The following is a 19,934-nucleotide window of genomic DNA, read 5'->3' on the forward strand; positions in this document are numbered from 1 at the left end:
TAAGTCATCACATTGTCATTGTGCATGCCAGACACCCTGGTGAGACCAGGGAGATCAGCATCATGGTGCAATTGTCTTTCAATGATCAATGGGGACTCCAGTTTTGAGGCTCCCATCAATGATGACACTACCAAGAATGTTTGCACCATCCGAAACTCTCACCTCTGTGCACTGCACTCTTATCTTCATCTGACACCCCAGCCCCTCCACGGTCAGTTGTCCGAGGTGCATGGTGCCTCTCCAGCTCCAAGGCGTCCTGCTTGAATCTGGTTCGGATTAGGTTAGCAGGGCCTCCACCGGTCCGTGGTCTTTCTATGGTCCGTGCTATGGGCTGTCTTCTCTTGAAAGGGCAGCGAAGCAATGATTAGTGCACTCTCTACCTGTAGCGCCATTGTAGCCTGGCCAACCCTGCCTGAGAAGCACCTTGCAGGGCACATCTGAGCTGCAAGGCACTCAGGACAAGCAGCCAGGGTTCACCCCCTTGGCCAGCTCTGGCGTCATTGGCAACTGGCACTCAGACCAATACCCTGAGCTCCATGGCGGTACGGCCAGCTCTTAACACTTCAACACACTGATCCATGCCAACATGGTATTCACCCTCCTGAGCGTAGCAGGTCATTAAACTTTTTGTGGCACTGGATACAGGTGCGCCGCAACACATCAAGGCTGCTGACCAGCACTACCACCTCCTGCCAAGCTCTTTTTGTTAGGTGCAGTGGCCTCCTCCTTCCATCTCTGGGGACAAGGATGTCCCTCCTGGCAGCCACCTCCTCCAGGAGGACCGCAAGGCACTCATCTGAAAACTGGGGGGGCCGAGTGTCCACTGGACCTGCCCTCCCGCCTGGCATCTGCAGCCACATTTGTATCCACAATTTTTAATCTCCTGCTGACAAGACCGAAGAGGTCCTCATTGCTGGCAGCCTTCCAGGGATTGACTGTGCCGGTTTTTAAGTGGCCACCGGATCGCCATTGGACCCGGCGGCTGACAGGTCCCCGGTAGGAAGCCCGCCCCTTCCCTACCATTGAGGAGCCGCCATTCACACTCAGCGAGCCTTAATTGGCCTGCCAGCATGAAATTATGGTCGGGGGCTGATCGCAGGCAGCGGGCCGTTTCCTGGCTGCTCCCTGGCCCTCTGACCGTGCCCGCCGACCACGCCTGCCAACCATGCCCACCGACTGTGCCCGCCGACCACGCCCGCTGACCTCAAAATTCTGCCCTTGGTCATCCTGAATCTAAACTAACATTGTAATACTTTGCATTAATGACAGTCTATCCACAAGAATTTCAAACAAGAATTTCTTTGTATTGTATTAATTGAAAAACCAACAAATATATTCTCCGACATTACTATTGAGCACCACGCTGAGGTATTTTCTAATAACCACAGCCTCACATACTCAAACTGTTTCAAAAATTAATTTAGCATCCAGAATTTAATTCTGGCAGATAAATGTTTAACATGGCCAGAAAATGCCTTAGTTCTGTTTCCCCAGCATTCTCTCAAAAATGCAGTGATTTTGGGATAGATTTTCATATTTCCACCTGGGTGTTGCAGATCAGCTGTTGGTTACAGGAATCACCAGACCGTAATGAACAGCAATGAGAAGCGAGCAGTGTGTATATCCAGAAGCTGAACTGCAACAATAATTTTATTCAATTTCAAAATCCAGCCTATTGAGCACAACTAGTCTTAACTGTACAAAAGTAGAAAAACTGCAGGGGGAGGATTTTCTCCTCGTCAGGCTGGCACGGTGGGCGGGCCCGGGAGCAGCCGCTGCCCGCAATTGGGCCCCGACTGCGATTTCACGCTTGCTGGCCAACTAACGGCCAGCCTGTGTGAATCGCGTGCTGAAACACTCAACACTGCCTGGTAGGGCGGGGGGAGGAGGGCAAGCGCAGAAGTCAGTGCATGCGCGAGGGCGCGCTCAGTGAAAGCTCCCTGAAGGCACAGAGCTGCCTCAGGGGGCTGAAGATTTTTAACATTAAAAATAAAGACTGGAAAAATAAGGAAACATATCCCCTCGTGTGACTCTGTCGCATGAGCAGGGACATATTAAAAATGAGTTTTAAAAGTTTTAATTTCCTTTTCAATCACTGGTTGAAACCTCATCCCGCCCGTGGATGAGGTTTTGCAGAAAATGCAAAGGCTGCTTGGCCTATTTGCCCGCCCACCGTAAGGTTGGACGGGCAGTGAGAAACTCGATTTAATTAATTGATCAGGGTCTTAATAGACCTCTTAATTGTCGGTGGATGCGTGTGAGAGGCGGCAGCGCGCCCGCCAAGCGAAATATCGCGAGAATGCACGATGACATCGGGCGAGCGCTCTCCCGATGAGGGAAAAATTCTGCCCCAGATGTTGGAAATCTGAAATAAAAGATGAAAACAGAAAATGCTGGAAATATTCAGTAGGTCAGGCAGTAGAGAGAGAAACAAAGGGCTGAATTATACGGGTGCCGGATTCCCCACCACCACCCTTCCCCGGGTAAAAAGCCCACTGAGGAGAACACATTAACTATACCAGCCTGCATTCTCAGTTCACTTGGCCCTGAGAAATATACACCTCCCTGATGTTGATATTAGTGTCTAATCTTTGAATTTAAGTAATCTGAGGTTAGGTTACAGTGCAGTTGGTTTTTAAGGACTGAAGTTTGTCAACAGATTTTTGCAGTATTCTTAATGCATTAACTGAAATTACCTTACCTGTTGCATTCAGGTTGCATTCGAACGAAACAGTATTTGAAGGAGATCTGAGGTATTTGACACTCATCCAAGTGAGTGATGTCCATATAAAGCTCATCACTTACCAATAAGCCATGTGGTTTTCCTTAGGCTTATAACAGATGGCTACAATCTCCATTGTGATGATTTTGATGATGGTGACTCTCATTAAGCTTTTAATGAGATTCATTTATGCCCAGATGTCACCATCAGCTGTTGTAGCAGCCCCACTGGCATTATTGTCATCTGCACTTTACACAAATGATTAATCTGAAGACCCTTATGTGATGCAGACCAGAGGATAACCCTTGTTCATAGCTATCTGCTTAATCAAGGTTTTGGTAACTTATTACGACAGAAAGACATCCTTAATGTCATCCACTTAAATGAAGAGAGAATCAAAGTTTCAATTATTTTGCAAAAACATACAATTTGTCTTTGAAGGTACAGTTTAAATTGTGCTCCTATTGATTTAACAACATTATTGCCACAAATCTAACAGAGATGTGTTGTTTTATGAAAACTTTCTATTACCCTATGGGGTCTGTGGTCATGGACTAACTTGCTGAAGTAGGCCCATTCAATAAACTTAGCTTCTTTTCCCCAAGTGATTTTCCTATGCTGATCAGTAGTTCCAGTATAGATCAATGTGTTGTGATCAAGTTGATTTCAATCTCATGTTCAAGCTAAGGGGCGCTTCATCAAATGGTTAGGCATTTTTACCTCCCTCCAATTTGGCATGTCTTAAACCAAAAGGTGTTCTGACAAATCTTATATTAGATATTGACATTTCTTCTCAGGTTAAACACAGAAATTCACCATAAAATTTTAATTTTTGCTTTGTGGTTCACCATTGACTAAAGTTATCTCCAGGATGAGAATGTGGCTGAAATTCTCTTCCTTTATCACGCTTAAAGCCATGCTTAAAATGCTGTTTTCCATCATTCATGACGTACTTTTTCTGCTGTCAAATAATGGAAATTGTAAATGTGCCAAACGAAAGAACTGCTAGCCATGACACCTAGATTGAAAATTCAATAAGACCTATTCTGAGGCAGGTGGTCTGTCGGCAACAGATGGCAGATTTCAGTGAAAAGCTCCTTAGTAAAATGGAAACTTTGCACATATTACTCCTCGCTGAGATTGAGATGGAAGGACTATCCTGAAGATCCAGGCTGGATATGGCTTTCTGCTGAGAACCGTACTCCCCCTCCGCCTTCTCCCTCTTTGAACAGCTTGACCTCCTCATTAATTATTTATTTTGGGCGTTCTGGTAATCTTTATTTCAAACTTCAACACTGAGACTCAAAGCAGGGTGAGTGCATCAAGGTCACTGGAAGGGAGGAATTGACTTTTGTAGAACTCTTAAGGTAAACAAACTGGTTAGAGCCATATTTTCTGCCTTTTTACAACTATGAAGAAGTTGAAACAAAATAGTTTCACAAACAGGAACTGGTGCCTTGACAGTTAGGACTTACATTCTACTCCAGGCCTGAGCAAAACTGAGATATTACTGAGATAAAAGCAAAAACCTGCGGATACTGGAAATCCAAAACAAAAATAAAAATACCTGGAAAAACTCAGCAGGTCTGGCAGCATCTGCAGAGAGGAACACAGTTAACGTTTCGAGTCCGTATGACTCTTCAACAGAACTAAGTAAAAATAGAAGAGAGGTGAAATATAAGCTGGTTTAAGGGGGGGTGGGACAAGTAGAGCTGGATAAAGGGCCAGTGATAGGTGAAGATAGCCAAAAGATGTTATAGACAAAAAGACAAAGAGGTGTTGAAGGTGGTGATATTATCTAAGGAATGTGCTAATTAAGGGTAGAAAGCAGGACAAGCAAGGTACAGATAGCCCTAGTGGGGGTGGGGTGGGTGAAGGAATCGAAATAGGCTAAAAGGTAGAGATAAAACAATGCTTATATTTCACCTCTCTTCTATTTTTACTTAGTTCTGTTGAAGAGTCATACGGAGTCGAAACGTTAACTGTGTTCCTCTCCGCAGATGCTACCAGATCTGCTGAGTTTTTCCAGGTATTTTTATTTTTGTTTTGAGATATTACTGAATTCTGTATCCTGATGACAGCGCAATGGTTTCATTTCAAAAGAGCAGAAATGGAATCCTTCTCTTTTAAAATATGCTGTGTTTACCGTACGCTATTTCACAAACAAAATCTACAAAAGTTTCTCAGCAACCATGGCCAGAATTTTATGAGCCGTGATTGGACACACATCTGGCCCAAATTAGAGCGAAATCGCGTGAGAAAGTGTTGGGCGGGCATCCGACATCATAGCAATATTGTGGCACATCATCATTGGCGGGTGAGCGCGGGAGTCAGAGGTGTGCTCGCCGACAGTTGAAGTTCCAGTTAAGCCCGAGTCGACTGGAATTTTTAGTGGCACTTTTACACTTGCCGCACGGGCCAATCAGCCAGGCGGTGCCTGCATTTTTGTATCATTCTTGATCCAGGGCGGGATAAAATGTCCAGAAGATGTTTGAAGGTTTAGGACATGAGTACTGCTGTCAGTTGTTTGTAGTTGCATTAGAAATAGTTTGTGGCATTTTCTTTGTGTGCAAATATCCTTTGAACAATACTGCAGCTCCCTGAGGCAGCTCCACAGCAGATGTCAACCTTCAGGGGGCTCATTTTAAACCACCCGCCTGCCCACACCCTCCCTTGTCACAGCACCCGCCCTCTTCCCACCACCCCCCTGCAGCAGCGCTGAGACTCTCTCAGCATGCGTTTCACGCTGACAGCCAGCTAATTGACCAGCCAGCTTGAAATCACCTCTCAGTTGCAATCGTGGCCGCAAGCGCATATTTTGTCTGCTTCCGCGTCCATCATGCACGCACTAAGAGCACAAAATTCAGGCCCAGGTGATTGGCAGGATATAAAGTTTTTTCCTCTAAGGGTTGTGAATTTGTACCTCACATCTGAATTTGCTGCATTCAGAATACCTCTTCTATCCATCATCTATTGTTACAATTTGGCACTCTCCTCACATTGTTTTTTCAGAACCAACATGGCAAGTCATGTCCCATAGACAAGCTTACAGCTCCTAAGAACAGAAACTTGTAACTTCAGGGCCAATATTGGGATGGAAAGTAGCTGAAATGCTGGAATGTTTTGGGTGCCTGAGTACCATGCCTTCTACTCTGAGGCCTAGGGCCTACTCTGCATTGCATGCACTGTGTATGTGACAGTGTGGGCCTGGTGTACTGTGCACATGTACAGCTTCCATACATTTTACAGTAAGACTCATTAAGGATCTGAGTTTAATGCAAATGACGGACCTCCTTAGTGTACCTGAAACACGGGAATAGTGCTCTGGAAGCTTAGCGGCACCCATTTCAAATGGGCACTTTAAGAGTGACTTCCAGAAACTGCTCACACTATATTGCTCATCTCCACATTGGGCCAGCTTTGTTGCAGACTTTCTGCTGCATTGCCTTTAATGCCTGACATAGGAAATAGACCATTTTGTCCCAAGCCATTTAAAGAAGACAGACAGAGCTTTAAGAGAAGCCAACACGCCATGTGGCAGTGATGTCAATACTCTCCCAGCACAACATGCACTATGTCAGATTGCACCGTGTTTTTATGCATTCAATGAATACCTAGGGCATGACAGGGTTCTCCACCGATGCTGCCAGACCTGCTGAGTTTTTCCAGGTAATTCTGTTTTTGTTTTGGATTTCCAGCATCCGCAGTAGCTTTTTGTTGTTAATAATTGCCTTACAGTTGGTAAGACTTAGTAACCATTTTATTATACCCTGGACATCTTAAGAGATTCCGACAATCCACTTCTGATTTCTTTGATAGGTGATAAACATTCTGCTTCCAAACAATATCATTCAGGCTAAAACCATGAGTCAGATTTAGTTTCAAGAAATATACTTACAGATAAACACACTTCCTCTTTTGAACATCAGGCAATTCTAGATGTCATGGGACAGACCTTTACTTTGTGCCATAATGTAAAATAGGTGGTAGTGAGTTAGCAGCCTGTTTTACATCCCTCCCAATTTTTATTTCCATTTAAGTTAATGAAAAAGTAAAGCTTGTAAAAATTTGGAAGCCTGTTGGTGTTTTTGCCGGAACACCCTTGAAATTTCACCCAACTCACAATCCTCACATCTGCTGAGGGATGGTATAGGAAACATGCTGGTCCATCTGAAGACCACAAATTTAAAAGTAACTGGAAAATTGTTCTTCCTTTATTCCCTGAAGGAGAAAGATTCTTCTTTTATCATTTAATCTTCAGTGTAATAAAGGTCTTTATCTGCCTCCTGACCAACCCCCTTTGAGCAGCTTGGTGACATCCCGAGTTTGCTAGCAGCACAGATGGTGGGTCCATCTGATGCATCCCTATAAGTGAAGGTCATCCACCTTCATTATTTAAATAACTTATTTCCTGTAATGTGGTTCAGAGACATGGAAGAGCAAAAGCAGCAGATGGACGCTTCACTTTGCCATATTTCTGCTATGCTGAATGGATTTGCAGAATTCTTAGGCTATGTTGTCCATGTCCAGACTTGAAGAATGGGCGTTTAGGCATCAAAGACTTCCAATGCCTATGGAGCATCCGCCTAGCAAGTTAGAGTACCTTCATGAGAGGAGGGAACACATTTCAACATAAAATAAGTAAGTATAATAGACACAAAAGAAGTTCCAAATTCCCTGTAGCATCTATTTTCTCTGCCTTTTTAATCAAAAACTTAGTTTCATCCAGCAGGAATATTGCAAAAAGAAACAAACCAAAGGACCCCCTTAATGTCCTCAGGAGTCATACATTTCAAATGCTACAATTAATTGCAAAGAGTGAAAATATATCACACCATAACATAACCACAAAATAAAAAAGCTTGGTATAGGGTTCTGAACTTGAATGCGTGGTCCATTAAGATGGCTGCTATATCACAAGCTATTCTGTGCAGAGCCATCATGTATGAGTGATGGAGCTCCGAGATATGGTATGACTGCTCCTGGAGAGCATTCCCTGGAGACTGAGAATGCTATTACATGCAAGTTCAGTGCCTATCATGATTAAAGAAGATGAAGATAATCTCTTGGTTATAGATATGTTGAGGCTTTTTCTGGGAGTCCCACGGAAACCGCCCCTGCTCCCCCATCCCAGACCACAGGATCCCTACATGAACCTCAGCAACAGATCCTCTCCAATTAGATGGCAAACAACACCCAACACAACTCCCCACCCATGAATAAAGTGGCCAGCAACATCCACTAACAAACACTCCTTCCAGGTGAAACAGTGATTTTCTTGTACTTCTTTCAGTTTATTATGCTATACTGTATTTGCCACTCACGCTATGGTCTTCCCTACATTGGGTAGACCAAACGCTGACTGGGTGACACTTAACAGAATAGCTCCCATTCAGTTCACAAGGGTGACCCTGAGCTTCCAGTCGCCTATCACTTTAATTCTCCACCTTGCTCCTACTCTGACCTTTCTGTCCTCAGCCTCCTGAAGTGTTTCCAATGAAGATTAATGCAAGCTCAAGGGACAGCATCTCATCTTCCATCTGGGTACTTTACAGCCTTCTGAACTCAACATTGAGTTCACCAATTTTACGTCATAACCTCTGCCCCAGTTTTGTTTTGTTCTTCTCTGGTGTGTTTTTGCTCTCCCTTGGTTCTCTCTTATTTCCTGTACTTTTGTTTTTGGATGACAGTTGTTCATGGTTCTACATGTCTTCTCTAGGCACATCTTTTGTTACTTGTCCCATTACCGTTTCCTTTGGCTTTGCAACATGATACCTTTTCTTACTTAGGGCGGAATTTTACTCCAGCAGGATTTTACGCTCCCACTGAAGTCAATGGACCTTTGAATGGCTCGCTGCATTTTATGGCCCCGCCCCTGCCACAACGAGGCTGTCAAATTCCACCCTTAATCTCTAATGCCCTCCACCCAATCACAGAGCTTCCCTTTTCTTCTTTTTTCCACCTTCGCCTTTCACTTGGTCAAAACCTTTTACATTCCTAACTTTTCCCAGTTCTGGTGAAGGCCACAGATCCAAAACCTTGCACAGAATTTTACAGTCCCTGCTGTTGGCGGGATTTTTCTGTCTCGCTGAAATCAATGGACTTTTGACCGGCTTGCCACATTTTACGGCCCCGCCCCCACCCTGATGGAGCTGTAAAAGTCTGCTTGTTACCTCTGTTTTTCTTTCTCCACAGTTGCTGCCAGACCTGCTGTGTATTTTGTGCTTCTATAACACCCACTACTATTTATGTCTCTGTGATGGGCCTGCACTTACCACAGTTGCAGGTCCCGTTTGATTCAGTTGTAGGGTTCTAGTTGCTTTCTTTCCTCACATGACAGTGAATGCTGGCAGATTATTCAACTCTGGAAGGTATTTTTTCTCTAGTCCATAGTCAACATATACAATTTCCAAGAGGATCACTGGATAATCGTTAGGATGGCTGTTTTTCCTCCATCCAGGGCAAAGAATTAAACTGGAGAAAAGTGGTCTCTGGCTTCAGCCAAAATGCAAAATTTTTATTGCTAACTTGGTATAGACAGATGAGATACTTTGATATGAAAGCAGTGTTTTATGTTGTAGCAACTGAGCCAACACAATACTTTCCCTTATTTTATTGGAACTCTTTCTTGTGTTTTGGATTGTTTACTGCAGAATTACCCGTTTGACCTGTAACTGTTTGTTTCGCTGTTTTGGCTGCTGATGAGTCCACCAACTTCAATGGACGTATGAAGAATGACCAAATCAAGTGTATGTCCAGTCAGTCTTTATTAGCAAATATCCTGTTAGCCTTATAAATGCAGTCAGACCACACTGTAATTTAATCTTGATGAATACATTGCTACTTTGCCAAGACATTACACGCTTGGATTAGGATCTCTGTAAACTCCAGATAAAATTGGTCAATTTGCAAACCTTTGTACCACAGCACATTTCATCATTTGCTCAGCCATTCAATCTAAGGAAAAACAGGAAATGCTGAACCAACTCATATTTTACACACAGGTGAATTACTTTCAAAATGCTGCTTTGATTGGATCATGTTTAACAGTGGATTGACTGTATTTTGTGTACTGAATCTAAAAGAAAATAAATCAGGGGAATATTTGATACTTGGCTAAGGTACTCAATGCAATTACAATGAATGTGATATGGGTTGTGATGTTATATTACCATACTTCTATATGTAGGCAGGGATTTCAAGCAGCTCTATAACAAAATCTGATATTTTATAGTAAGGAAACTCAAAACTTTAAAAATCCTGATTGACAAAAATAAAATTCACCTGGATTCCAGCTGATATTCTAACCTTCATGTTTCAGATACCTACCCATGATTTCAGACAATTGCATAATAGTCAGTGTTCTTCAAACCACTGCTCTCACTCCTTCCTGTAATTCACACTCAATGCCATGCTGGACTATAGGAATACTCTAGACCTCTCTCATTAGCAGCGCTGACTCACACTCTGACAGAGTTGTCCTAGTCTGTTGTCCTATTTCATCCTTCAACTCACCTGGCACTTTAACAATTTTTTTTTCCTTTCGGGTGTCAAGGATTGCAAGCTTCAACAATTCTTAGATACTGTTATAATGTTGGTAGAGATCAGTAACTTTTTTTTTAAAAAGTAGAAGAAATCCGAAATCCCAATTTTTTACTAAAAGCAGGGGAGGGGGCAAGGGCTGCACTGAGGTTGAAGGTAGTGCACCAGCACATGTGGGTTGTGGGGGTGAGGGGAAGCGACTACAATTAGGTAAACCTTGTATAAAGTGACTATTCCTCTGCAGACGCAGCCACATTGACATGCTTGGAGTCGGGCCTCTAGCTTATTTGCCAACTCTAGTAACGCAGGGGTATGAAAGTGCCACCAAGTACTCCAGAGCTTTTCACCTCTTGGGCACAGACTGAAAACTAATAAGCATTTTAGTGGACTGCAGAACAGTTGGATGACTGGGCACGTTGTACAATCCCCCTGCTAAAGATGGCCATGGGCCAGTCACTGGTGGAGGCGCCAGGGTGACATGGAGGGCATCCCCTGCCCATGGCTGCGAAAGTGACAACGGCGATCAATTTCTACGCTGGTGGCTCCTTTCAGAGCTCCACAGGTGATCTCTGTGGGATATCGCAAGCCTCCACCCACAAATGCATTCATAAGATCACGGATGCCATCTTCGCGAAGGCACACAACTTTGTACATTTCGCCCGAGACCAGAAAAGCCAGAACGCAAGATCGATGGGATTTTCCCAGGTTTCAGGTTTCCCACAGGTGCAGGGTGCCATCGACTGCACTCATGTGCTACTCAGATCTCTGTCATAACAAGTGGTTAACTATGTCAACCGCAAGGGCTTCCATTTGCTGAATGTTCAGCTGGTTCGCGACCACCACCAATGCATCCTACAGTTCTGCGCATGGTTTCCAGGGAGTGTCCACGATTCCTACATTCTTGGTCTATCTCAGATCGCTGACGTCTTCCAGGGTCCACAGAGGCTGCAGGGATGGTTCCTTGGGGACAAGGGCTACCCACAGATGTCATGGCTGATGGCACCTGTGTGGCGGCCTCAGACTACAGCAGAGCGAAGGTGTAATGAGGCTCATGCTGCAACTTGCAACTTGGTGGAGCAAACCATTGGGATGCTGAAAATAAGATTCTGGTGCCTGGACCGGCCTGGTGCCTGGACTGGCCTGGTGGAGCGCTGCAATATACTCCACAGTGGGTGTCATGCAGTGCCATTGCCTGCTGCACTCTTAACAACCTGGCGCTACAATGGGGAGAGGAGCTAGCTGAGGAGAAGATGGAGGAGCTGGTGGTCTCCCCTGATGAGGAGGACGTTGATGGGGATGAGGGTGAGGAGGTCCTCAAAGGCGACGATGATGGCAACGAGGCCATTGCACTGGCCATATGAGGCAGGCACGCTCGGGAAGCCCTCATAGTTGCTAAAGGCGCACGGTCATAGAGGGGAGACTTCGGCCTGAGTGAGACAGAGGCCAAGTGAGTATATTTGGGAATTTGATTCAAAGTGTGAATTCTGTGCATAGGGGGGAAGAGGTGCTTTAGGTAAGGTTTACTGCAAGAGGTGCTGAGTGGGGAGTTTGGTGAAGGGCGGGGAGGAGGTGCTTTTTGTTTCTTGTTCTACTCTTTTTCAGCCTTCAGTATTTGATTTACACTTTGGTGCAGCAGATGGATCAAGTAAATCAGTAACTGGTATGATTAGTATTTATCAGTATTATAAGCACTGTATTGTTTTATCAGTATTGTAAAGTTCACTGGCAGTGCCAAAACCTATTGGGGGGTGTAAGCTTTATTAATTATAATTAATTAACACATATTAGCGATGGCAAGGCAGGTGATGTACTGTGATTGCAGGATGTGCGAGTTTCTGGATACCAGCATGATCCAGAGTGAACACACCCTGCAGTAAGTGTTTATGGCTGTAGGAACTTCGGCTTCAAGTTATTGAGCTGGAGGCCAAACTGCAGACACTGCAGCACATCCGGGAGGGGGAAAGATTGGGAGGTGTAAGCTCCACATTACCACATTCCACACCACAGGATGGAGTCTTCTGATTTGGTCAGTGGTCAGGGTGTGACTGCAAATGAGGCAGGTAAGGGGACCCAGAGGGCAGGAGTGCAGGAACCTCAGCCCTTGCAATTGTCTATAAGGTTTGAGGTTTTTTCAGTTTGTTTGGGGGCTTCAGGTTGAATGAGCTAACTGACCATGGCACCGTGGTACAGGAAGCCATTTAAGTGCGGGGAGTTACAAGGAATGTAGTGGTAGTAGGGGACAGCATAGCCAGAGAGATTGCCATGGTTCTCTGCAGCAAAGAGCGCAAGTCCAGATGGCTGTGTTGCCTGCCTGGTGACAGGGTTCGGGACATCAGCTCGGGGCTGGAGAGGAACTTGCAGTGGGAGGGGGAGGATCCAGTGGTTGTGGCCCATGTTTGAACCAACGATATACGCAGGACAAAGAAGGAGGTTCTGTAAAGTCGGTATTAGGAGCTTGACACCAAATTAAGAAGCAGAACCTCAAAGGTCATAATCTCTGAGCCATGTGCAAATTGGCATAGCACAAATCGGATTAGGGAGATGAACATGTGGCTCAAAGACTGGTGTGGGCGAAGTGGGTTCCAGTTCATGGGACACTGGCACCAGTATTGGGGGAAGTGGGAACTGTACAGTTGCGATGGTCTACATTTGAACTATGCTAGGATTGGTGTTCTTGCGAGCTGCATAACTAGGGAAGTAGAGAGGGTTTTAAACAAGTAGTGGAGTAAGGGTACAAATTTAAGATGATCTGGTAAATCAAGGAGTAGAGCAAGGTAAAAGAGAAACATATTATTACGGGAAATGAGAAACATACCGTGACAGGAAGGGATAGGGAGTACAAATCTAACAGTAAATCAACAGCTGAGACTAGAGGTTATAAAATGAGTAAAAGGATAAAATTAACAGCCCTGTATCTGAATGCATGAAGCATTCAAAACAAAATAGATGAAATGAGAGTGCACATAGAAATAAATTAGTACGATTTGATAGCCATTACAGAGACATGGCTGCAGGACGACGACATGGATTAAGACCTAAATATTAAAGGGTATAGGACATTTAGGAATGACAGGAAGTGAGGAAAAGGTGGAGGGGTGGACCTATTAGTTAACAATAATATTAGCACAATAGAGAGGGATGACCCAAGTTCAGGAAACCAGGATCTGGAAACGGTTTGGGTTGAGATGAGAAAGGCAAGAAGTTACTTGTGGGAGTCGTGTACAGGCTCCCTAATAGTAACCACATGGTAGAATGGAGCATAAAGGAAGAAATAAAGGGGGCTTGTCAGAAAGGCATGGCGATAATCATGGAAGATTTTAATCTACATTTAGACTGGAAAAGTCAGATGGGCAAAGGTAGCCTAGGTGAGGAGTTCATAGAATGTTTCCAGGATAATTTCTTAGAACAGCATGTTCTGGAACCAACCAGAGACCAGGCTATACTAGACCTGGTATTGTGAAATGAGATGGGGTTAATTAATGATCTCATATTGAAGGCGCCCCCTAGGTGGCATCACCCATAATATGCTTGCATTTTACATTCAGTTTGAGGGTGAGAGGAGTGGGTCCAAGACTATGTTTTTAAATAAGGGCAATTATGAGAGCATGAAAGCAGAGTTGGCTAAAGTGAATTGGCAAATTAGATTAAGGGATAGGTCAAGAGAGATACAGTGGCAAATATTTAAGGGGATATTTCAGAGTATACAGAATAGATACATTGCAACAAGTAAGAAAATGTCCAAGGGACGGACACACCATCCGTGGTTAACTAGAAAAGTTAAAGACAGTATCAAACTTAAAGAAAAAGTATACAAGTGTGCAAAGATAGGTGGAAGGCCAGAAGATTGGACAGAATATAAGGAACAGCAAAGGGTGACTAAAAGACTAATAAGGAGGGAAAAATTAGAGTACGAGAGAAAGCTAGCCAGAAATATAAAAGCAGATAGTAAGAATTTCTATAAATATTTTAAAAAAAGAAATGAGTTAACAAAGTGAGCTTTGGTCCTATAGAAATTGAGTCTGGAGGGTACAAGTAACATCCCAGAAGCAGCTATAAATCAGGAAATGGAAGGGAGGGAGGAACTCATGAAAATTACAATCACCATAGAAGTACTCTCCTCCTGAAAAGGCGGTGGAAGCAGAGTCTTTGAATATTTTTAAAGCAGAGGTGGATAGATTCTTGGTAAGGAAGGGGGGTGATAGGTTATTTGGGGTAGGTGGGATGCAGGTTTGAGATTACTATCAGATCAGCCATGATCTTATTAAATAGTGGAGCATGCTCGAGGGGCTGAATGGCCTATTCTTGCTCCTTGTTTGTATGTTCGTAGATTTGTGGAGGATGATGATGACATGCAGTGAGGAGAAACCATCGACCCTCACATTGCATCTGTGAATGTTTGACTCCACTTTGGTTGATGGCAGTGCACATACCCTCTGTGATAAGGCTCCTGTCATTGAGATGCAGCGAGGCCCTAATTGTTGTTCGATTGAAGGAGGATGCTGACAACATGAAGTGAGGACACTCCATAGATCTTCACATAGCCTCTGTGAATTTCTGACTCCTGTCTGGCCGAGGGCAGCTCTCTTATGCCCTGCGATCAGGGTCATATCATGCAGACGCAGCCATGAAACTTTAAATGCACCTGCTCTTTGCCAACATTCAGCACCTGACTCCTTCAGGAGCACAGCGTCACTGGTCACAGATGCTGATGAGATGCGAGCTAGCTCCACCTCAAAGGTGCTGAGAGCACACAGAGAGAATAACAGAACTCTGATGCTTGCTCATGACATTCTGGGAGCAATGACAAAGGCCATTGAGGTCCAGGCATCAAAAATATGTCCAGTGTGTGTGAGGCAGGACCAGCACTTTGGTCTGAAGGCTGCACAAAGCACAGGGAAGAGGATCTGGACTGAGACACCTGCCTTTATCTTTTGCAGGAACCAAGATTTCACATCTGAGTGATACGAACACTACTCGTCAGACAAGGAGCCACTGGCAGGGAGACATTATTGGGAGTTTATTTACAATAGTGAGCATTATGTACAAGTGATTAACGCCCATGCCCAGCCTGTGCAAATCATCTTCTTAACTTTCTTAACCCTGCCGCTACGACTTGTTTCTCCCCTGATATCCACAGCGGAAGTTGAGGCAGCCTGCTGACTGCTATGCCCTGTCTGCGATGACATGGAGGCCCGAGACTTGGAGGGTTCCGGCCTGCTTTCGGGGTCCTGCTGTGTGATAGTGGCACCCTTCTCGGCCCGTGGAGCTGGAGCTGTCAGGGTCATAGGGCGATGGGATTTGGATGGGCCGGACACTCCCGGAGCCACCTGGGTGGATGGCCCTGGGGTGAGTACCTGCTGATCCTCCTCCCCATGGGTGCCTGAGGGCCCCAGGCTGACTCCTTGAGGAGAAAGGGTAGCTGGAGTGAGATTGAGCTGCCTCGTACCCCTCTTGTGTACACACTGTAGGAAGCCAACTATGGCATCAGCGATGGAGTTCAGCCTGCACAGCAGTGTAGGCTTGATGTTCTGGACCAAGGTCTCCATGCCGGCCGCCATCCTATCAGTGTTGACCTCGGTGTGTTGGCATGCTGGTGTTATCTCCTCAGAGTGAAGGCGGACTCCTCCATCTGCATCTGCATCTTGCAATCTGAGGGGTGGAATGGACATCCCTTCCTGGTGCTCCCAAGCTTCAGAAACTGTGACTTGACCAAGTCCAGAGGCTCATCATCGGACTCTGCCTTAGCAGATTTCTGTCCTCTAGCAATTTTCCAAGTGCTGGAAACCTGGGAGGCCCCAGCCGCTTCCTGCTATGGATCGGACAGTGTGATGTGCTCACCAGATTGTGACTTCGAGGCTACTTTAGAACGAGGTCCCACTGAGGTGTGCATCTCTGTGCTGGAGGAGGGTATGGGCGAGCGCTGTGATGTGTCTTCAATGAAGGTGCCTTCAGATTGGAGGCCCTGGGTCATGGACTCCATCGGCTGCTTCCTAGATGTGCCTGTGAAAGCAAGGAGAGATAATTAGTGCATGGCGGTGGCTTGTGAAAGAGGAAACATCACTCACAGCATGGTTGTCTGATGGATGTTGCACTGCTGGATCCTCACTTGGTAGAGCATCGCCGACCTCACTGTCAGCACAGGACTGGTCCAGATCCTCATTGGCCAACTGGATGGCTTTGTTTTCAAAGTCTGTGAGGACCTTTATTTCAGGCATTTCTCCACCAGCCTATGACCTCTCCATCTTGTTGTGTGCCAGCTTGTCCTGCATGAATACAGATGGAGAGAGTGTAAGCAGGTCGCCTGCCAGGCTAGATGAGATGGATGCCTGGCATGTGTGGGTGGTGAGTAGTTCCATGGGTGGGATCAGGACAATGACGGCGTGTGTGAGAAAGTGAACGGTGATGTCCCTTGAACTGATAGTGAATGAGGGCCCTGTGGATGTGTGATGGGTTTGTGAATGTGAGTTCAGAGTGATCTGAAGAGTGTCTTACCCTGGCAGAACGGAGGAGATAATTCGTCCTCTTTTGGCACTGGGTGGCTGTCCTCTTTTGTAGATTGTTGGCGTTGACCACCAATGCCACTGTCTTCCATGCTGGATTGGTGATGTTGCTGCCCCTCCTGCAGCCAGAGTGGGGGTAGAGGACATCAAGGCAGGGCTCCAACCACTGCTTCCAAAAGGTGCGCGAGGGACATGTCATTGAACCTGGGGGCTGCAGTCCTTTTACCTTTGGTCCATTTCGATGTTGAGCGAATGACAGCCCATCTGCCATCAAAATGGCATGTGTCCCTGGAATGCATAATTAATGTGATGGGTTTGGGACGATACGGCGTGAAAAGCCGCCATTGCAGCCGGCGGGTAAAACATAATTTTTCCTGCCTGCTACCGCACTTTGTGCAAATCTGGGATGATTCAGTCCATCGTTTCAACCTATTCTTGCCCCATGGAACTTATTTCTCCCTATCTTGATTGTAATTAATTGTAATTTTTCACCATGTACAACCTCTTCCAGCTGACAACCATGACTCTTCTGACTTTCTCCGCCATTATGACAGTTTCCAGTTTCCTGACACTAACTGCCTCCTTTTCACTATGGATGTCCAATCTTTCTATATGCCCATCCCTCACCAGGATGGTCTGCAGGGTCTCCACTTCTTCCTTGAACAGATGCCCAACCAGTGCCCATTCACCATCACCCTCTCCTTTGAACCCTTTCACTGCCTTCAAATGAAAGGCGTTGCTTTAGGAACCCAAATGGGGCATTTTCCTTGAGAATTTATCAGGTTTGATCATATGACATATGTGACAATTCTCATATGATGCTTAATCACAAAAGCATTTGAACGTCTGAAATTTGCCCACTATTTGCCAATGTTATTCCATTCCCCTTATATGAGTGCCTCATACAGTATCATTGTACGTTGTCACTTATTTATACCATTCCACGCACCAGCACAGAAATCGGCATGTTATGTTGTGCAAATGGTGATTTAGAAGGGTTTGCACTGGATGAACCACCAACCACACTTGATCAGGAGCAAGTGCAAGTGAAAGAATGGCCAATGAAGCGGCCCATCAGAGGGCCAGCTTGTATCCTAGCTCTGGTGAAGAGGACAGAGACCCAATATTCAGGAACCTGGCATTTCAAAGAAAATGGGGCCGAATCTTCTGCGGAGTGGCTATCTCCGTTTGATTGCCACTCTGCTGCTTTTTACTTACCCTAAATTGGAGCTGTGCATTTTTCCCCCGGGCCGGGGCCTGCTGAGAAATGTGCAACACAGCTGCTCCTGGAGACCCTCTGTGCAGGGCAGCAGCATCGGGGGAAGTGAAGTCACACCTCCCCTTTTATAACACGAGCTGCTGTAAACTGGGAAGTTTAAAGGGCCCAGCCACTTGGACAGGAGAGAAGGTAAGTAAGGGTGCAGGATGGGTTGGGGTTAGGGGGTTTTGGGCGGTCTTGGTGGATGAGGGGTTCAGGGCTGTCAGCTGGTTGGGTGGGCGGGGGGGATTAAGTGGTTGACAGTAATGGAGTGAGGGTAGTTGTGGTTTGGTGGTTCAGGTGGATAGTCTGTGCGTGGGGGTTTGGGTGGTTTGCGGGTGTAGTCAGGGGCTGGAGGGGTTCAGATGGTTGGCTGGTTGGGGTTGAGGCGGTTGGGTGGTCAGGGGGTAGTTGGGTGTCAGGGGTCAGGAGGGTAGTTGGTGGGTTGAGGGGGTTGGGTGGTTGGGTTGGGTGAGGGTGTAGTGCAGGTTTGGGGTTCGGTTGGTTGAGGAGGGTAGTTGGGGGGTGGGTGGGGTCAGGTAGTTGGGGTGTAGTTGTTGGGTGGGGGAGGTTGGGTGGTCGGGGGTAGTCAGGGGGTGGTGGGGTGGTCAGGGGTAGTCGGTGGGTGAGGGGAGTTGGGTGGTCAGGGGTAGCTGGTGGGTGGGGGGGGTCAGGTGTCAGGTTGTCGGAGTAGTCGGTGGGTGGGGGGATGTCAAACTCCTAGAGTTTGTTGGCCAAACATCTCAAGAGCCTTTGACTGAGCAATTGTAGCCTTCTACTTCCAATGCTGCAGAGCTCTGGCTGCAGGCAACTGTTGGACCTTCCGGCTTCCTCACTATCCTTTGTGTCATTAGGATCTTCTCCTGAAACATGCTGAAGGTCCTTGTCCAATGGTGCTCCACTTATTGCCCCTCTGGCAGAGCAAGGTTCTGTAACATATAGCTAACCACTATTATAGGGGACATGCTTTGTAGACAACATTGCAGGAAGTCATCAGGTCAGTTCAGCTGTGCGGATCACAAGACCATAAGAAATAAGAGCAGGAGCCCCACTTTGCTCTTCAATAGGATCATGGCTAATCTTGAGCTTCAATTCCACTTTCATGCCTGCTCCCCATATCCTTTGATTCCCTGAGAGACCAAAAATCTGCCTATCTCAGTCTTAGATGTATTCAATGATGGCAAATCCACAACCATCTGGGGCAGGGAATTTCAAAGATTCACAGCCCTCTGAGTGAAGAAATTTCTCTTCACCTCAGTCCAAAATGATTGGCTCCTTATCCTGAGAGTGTGCCCCATTGTTCTAGATTCCCTAGCCAGGGAAAAGAACCTCTCAGTATCTACCCTGTTAAGCCCCTTCAAAATCTTGAATGTTTCAATTAAATCACCTCTCATTCTTCTGAACTCCAGAGACAATAGGTCCAGTTCACTCAGCCTTTTATCATAGGACAACTCTCTCATTTCAGGGATCAATCTGTTGAACCTTCACTGTACTGTCTCCAATGCAAGTATATCCTTCTTTAAATATAGAGACCAAAACTGTACACAGTATTCTAGTTCACCAAAGCCCCAGACAATTACAGCAAGACTTCTTCATTCTTGTGCTTTAATCCGTTGCAATAAAGGCCAACATGCCATTTGCTTTCCTAATTTCTTGCTGTACCTGTATGCTACCCTTTTTGTTCCTTGTAAGAATACACCCAAGTCTCACTGAACATCAACATTTACAAGTTTCATACCTTTTAAAAAATATTCTGCTTTTCCATTCTTACAACCGAAGTGAATAACCTCACATTTCCCCACATACTCCATCTGCCATCTTGTTATCCACTCATTTAACCTGTCTATATCTCTTTGCAAACTCATAGCTTGCTTTCCCAAATAGTTTTGTATCGTTAGCAATCTTAGATATG

This window comes from Cetorhinus maximus, chromosome 10 (assembly GCF_964194155.1).
Source record: "Cetorhinus maximus chromosome 10, sCetMax3.hap1.1, whole genome shotgun sequence".
Lineage (NCBI taxonomy): Eukaryota > Metazoa > Chordata > Chondrichthyes > Lamniformes > Cetorhinidae > Cetorhinus > Cetorhinus maximus.